The sequence below is a fragment of the Epinephelus moara genome, chromosome 17 (assembly GCF_006386435.1).
Source record: "Epinephelus moara isolate mb chromosome 17, YSFRI_EMoa_1.0, whole genome shotgun sequence".
In the NCBI taxonomy this organism is placed as follows: Eukaryota; Metazoa; Chordata; class Actinopteri; order Perciformes; family Serranidae; genus Epinephelus; species Epinephelus moara.
The window spans coordinates 34,679,919-34,685,391 of record NC_065522.1 but is presented as its reverse complement, the minus strand read 5'-3'; the positions used below and the strand labels follow the sequence as shown (position 1 = coordinate 34,685,391).

Here is a 5,473-nt window from a genome sequence, read left to right as displayed (position 1 = left end):
AGGGTCAGTTCACCAGAATTACACAAAAACAACTTCTCACATTCCTTCAGCTGTGTCAAGCGTCAGGTTTGTGATCGCTGAAATTTCTGCTGCCACCCCATGACAAACAGTGTTATGTTTGGGACTCAGAACTATAAACAGCAGCACTTCCATCTCTGTTAATCCACATGATACACAGACATGCTGGCATCCTTTTAAAATACTTTTTTTTTTTCATAGAAAGCAGTCCTAATGGAAACTGCTCACAGCTGTCATGTTTCCATTCAACTGTCGATTTTAAACACACTTTTGAAATATTTCTAAAAAGAAATCTAAATGGGTTTTGAGCAAACAAATGAATGTAGGGGAAATACCTTTTTGAGAATGTTTGCACTTGTAATAAAGTTTGGGGCACCACCCTCTTAATGTGGGAAGCGACTAATCAAATTAATAAATCTGTAAACCAATTACCACTGTGATAAGTGGTTGGCAGCCGCTGGATCTGATGAATCTTTGGGTGAAGAAGCAGGTCGAACAGGCGCTTGTCTACTTTGTGATAATTACTTGCTTATAATAAAAATGAAAACAATCTCTTTGGCCGTTACATATTGTTATCAAAGTTATTATTAATGCGCATAAAAATGTTGAAAACACTGGAGATAAAAGAAAACTGGATAAGCATAATTTAAAAGTTTAAAATAACTTTGATTGTGAGCATGAAAGAGTTATGCAGGAACCGAGTATAAAAGCGTAAGAAAAATGTAAGAAAGAAAAAGAAGAGAGCCAAAAAACGAAAAGAAGAGATCAAAAAAGAAGAGAGAGATGTGCCGAGCCCACTTGTTTTTATCCGGCCAAAGTGGGCGGGTCTGATAAGGCGGTCTTCTTAGTTGTAAAATAGGCTTATTACTTTATTTCAAAAGAAACTTAATGCTTTTTATTATACGAGATCATATACTTTGACATGTTACAAGCGATAGGCGCATACTCTTCCCATTATGGTCAAAATCGGTTTTTAAGATCCAATTAAAATTAATACAATTATTATACCGTGTGTATCAGCAAAGTACACATATAGACTGCTTCAAATACACACACTCTAGACGAACCTATAGTTGCAACATATGATGAAAACAAAATGAAGAAGCACATATTCATGAAAACAGGTTGATTAATAAACCCAACTATATTTTAACTCTAAATATAATATGGGGCTACTTAAGGGAACCCACTTTAACTACCGTCACAAGATGGCAGTGTGGCTCCATGTTAAATGAGGGATTAAAATCTTTATTTTGCAATTCCCTTAATTTTTGCCTTACGAAAATAAGAAAAACATCATTCAACTAACAAACAAGGATTATGCACATTTACAATGTTATAACATAGATAAAATGTATTATTTCACTTCCAACAGACATATCAGGTTTGTCACACAGAAACATTTGGTAAGAGAGGGGAGGGCGTGATTTCCCGGGGTGATGCGAGGGGACACATCTTAGAAAGCATTGTCTTAAGATCCTAGCTTGGGTCGTTAATCAAACGTGTTGTGTTGCCCCCAGGGTGGATCCTTTCAAAAGATGACATTTGGAAATTCGGGGGGGGTCTCAAGTGAACTTTTGCCGCTTTTTGGCCTAAGGGTAGCTGAAAGAAGTGTTTGTCAAGACTGGGGTGATACAGGGGTTGAGTCCTAAACATTTGACCCTCCGATGGCGTCTCGTAGTCTGTTCATTGATAATAATGGTTTAAGGGAAGTCCAGAAAGGGTTCAAAGGGTTCATTGGAAGTTGGTGGCCTATACTGCGCTTCACACATGGCTGTAATACACCGATAAACATAGTAGAAGAAGTGGAGGTTGCGAACTGGAATCAGAAGAAGTTGCTTTGGCCATCTAACCCCGGCGTTCCCAACCTTTTCCATCAGGGACTTCTTTTCTATCATTGAGTAAACTGAACCACCCCTGACTAAGTGACATATTTATGGATATTTCTTATTATATTCAGTGTTTAACAACAACATAACAACTGTACAATTAACCAAAATACTGAACACAATAACTGCAGGAAGTTTGTGAAGATTAAATCAGGGATGAGTTTTCCTGTCTGTAACTTTTAACACAGAACAGATTGTTTTTTATTTTTTTTTTTTACAGTCATACAGACTTTATCGGCCTCTCCTGATAAATTCAGTGTTTTCTTCCTCCTGATGCCCTGCCGTTGTTCTGTTTGCTTTTTGGTTGTTTTGGATGCATTTATTTAAACAATAAGCCCGGTTTTAAGATTACCTAAAACCTAACCCCAAAACTGTGTTTGTCACGACCGAACAAAGGACCTGAAACCAAATGCATGACTCGGGACTCAAAGTTCAAAATCAAAGTTTTATTAAATAAAAACACAAAATGAAAATCACTCTTGACAGAGGAAAAACCTACACTTAATCTAAGAACAAAAGTGATCTAGAAAGTAAACGCTATATCTTAAGAAACTATAACTCACTGACTAAAGCTAGACTAAAAGAAAACAAACAGAAAATCACTCTACTGAGGTTGTACTACTACTAGGAAATAACAAACAGAAATCAAACTTGAACAAAGTATCAAAACAACAAGACCTGACAATGGCAATGGCAAATGGCATGGACACGACGCTGGTTCTCTGACACAAAGGACAAGACGAACTGGCACAGGACAAAGGGAGACACAGACAATATATACACACACAAGGTAAGGGCACAGGTGGAAACAATCAGGGGTGAGGCAGACAATCAGACCAGCAGGAAAACACACAGGGGAAGGAGCAAGTTGCCTGAAACGAGAGGAGAGATAGATTTCAAAATAAAACAGGAAATCACGAGACAACATAGACACGAGACAAAACTGATTAAATTAACTTAACAACATTTCTTGGATATGACAGTGTTTTTAAAACAAAAATTATGTTCTCAAAATGTTTCTCCCACAAGAGTGGCAGCAGTTAAGCTGCTCCCTGTATAATGTTTTTACATATTAAAACAAGCACAGTGTTTGAGCACAGACTGTCTCTACAGTTACAATCAGCATTCACACCTAAGTCAAACGTCTCTGCAGTAGTAACGGGTATTTATTGGCTCCAGCTTCAATCGGCATTGATGGAAACACCCAGGTAAACACAGCACTCAAACATTAATTCACATGAGTCTGCACTATTGGGATTCACAGGACCACAGATGATTTGTCATTTGGTAAAATCTAAACTGGACATTTAAAGGCTTCCTTCTCTGCATACTCTTTGTTGTCCAAACAAAGACAGCTATTTGACACCCATCTCCAGGGTGTCTCACCTCACACCTCAGTGAGACACAAGTCTCACAACTTGATTGGACAGAACTTTTACAGTGACATGTGACTCTGTGATGTCACAGGCATCTGTAGAAGGTCTGCTCCCTTCAGACAGTCCTGCTCTCTTACTCGGGAACTGCAGAGCAGTTCACACCTCTTTCCGGCTGGGCCTGGAACAGCCCAGATGCTCAGACCCTTGCTCCTTGCCCTGATCCATCAAATGTGGGGCAATTGCTCACAGACACTCTTTTTCCTGGACTACGACTTGTCCACGCTCAAGGCTGAGGCAAACCTGAACCAGAGAAGTTAGACTTGCAAGCACAAGGTTTGCAACTAGCTTTTGAGCAACAAAGAGAACCAAGTGAGTTAGCACCCAGCGTCTAACTCTGTAAAGACCACGAGCGACTGGCTCACCTGTGGAACAAAGGACACAACACAGACTGCACCTGGAACCACAGCTCTTTCAGACCTTCCTCTGACAGCTAACAAAGCAGCACACCACCAAAGCGATTCTAACCCTGTATTTCTCTCTCTTTCTCACACACACACACACACACATATACACACCAAGCTTGTATATAGTTAGTTAGAATTTGTGTGTTTGGTTTTGCTTTGCTACTTTGTGAATAAATATAATTCTTTGGAATCATACCTGCTGACTGTTTAATGTTGCACAAGAGTGAATGAATAGTCAACCTCTGCTGTGCCAAGAACTCCGAGATCCTTCAGGCGTTACTGTTCATTTTGGTTGTTGTCATTAATTTAATTATTAATCAAACTCCAAAGTAATAGTTTAACGTTTTTAATGAGACTGATATCTTTAACTGGCTATCATTTTCCCTTTATGGAAATGGTGCCCCACGAAGTGATTTAATGTTAATTAAGTCACATTATTTAATATAATTATTAATTATTATTAATAATTATTAATTATCTCCGATAGCCAATTTAACCCCAACATAATTGGTGCCTCCGCGTGAAGCCCTAATTTATGTTCACAACATATTTGGTGCCTCCGTGTGAGACCTAAAAATATGTTCCCAACAGCACCGAGTTTGAAAGACAGACTGAATAAATAAGAGATTTATAATAAAAAGTAATCATTGTAAAGTTGTCTCAGGCCTCCATGCTGCTTTCTACTGTTCACTAACGCCTATTTTTACTGGGTTTTCCAGTGTTAAAAATAAAAAAAACGTGTACATACTCTAATTTTGGTGGAAAAGAGGTATTAGTTAGGTATTGACCTCTGCAGGAATCAGCACCAGTTGGTGGCGCCAGTGAGTTCAACTAAATGGTGACACATTGTTGCAAACAGGAAGCTCTTTGAACGTTTAGGATGATGTAGCATTAGCGCTGTTTCCTTTTTTCTGTTGGTGACGGACAAAAGGAGGCTACAAAGGTGAGTACAACACCACACATGTCATTTTGTGTTATTTAGTGCTTCACTCTGAGGTGTATAAGGTGCAGTGTGTACAGCCACGCTGCAGTAATAGATAGATTTATGACAGACCAGTTTGTTTGGATGCTTGAGCCTTTAATTTTGCATAAGACAAGAAAGAAGAGTTTACTTTGCAGAATATATGTAGATTTGTGCTAAAAGCATTCTTTTCATAACACATTCAGTCTGCTCTCATTAAAGGCACAAGGCCTCAGAGACAATCCAGCTCCTGTTTATGTCACTTGTCGCTTCATTCCTTCAGTAGCCTTACAGCGATAGCAAAGACAAACTCAGCTCACATGTGAGACTGAGGGTGTAAAGAAAGATGTATATGAAAGCATGCACACAAGTGTTTGTGCTTTTAAGGGGTTCTTCATGTCTCTGTGTCAGACCTGGAATCATCTTCTCTTCCTGGCGCAGACAGACGGTAACTTGTTGGAGCATTGGAGGTCATCCCAGCACCTCCCACCTGCAAGCAAAAAAGAAAAGAAAAGAGTTGGTTGAGTCAGTGAATGTGACACAAACAAAGACCTCAGACTGTTGATGTGATCAGTGACTCCTAACTGATAAGTTTAGGTGACACAACACTATGGTCACTGATAAGATACAAATCATTGTCAAAACATAAATGGTGTAATACTGTGAACTGCTAACCACCAACTGATCTGATAAAACCAAAGAATATCTGACTCAGCAAGACGTTCTTTGCTCAAGACATTTATGTCTGAGCTGTTTGTCTGAAAT

General features: G+C 38.9%; 1 protein-coding gene across 2 annotated transcripts in view; it reads right to left on the bottom strand.

Moving 5' to 3' along the window:
- The window catches only part of LOC126403853 (ladderlectin-like), a 19,279-nt gene that overhangs the window by 9,782 nt on the left and 4,024 nt on the right, over positions 1–5,473 (bottom strand). The window lies entirely within an intron of this gene.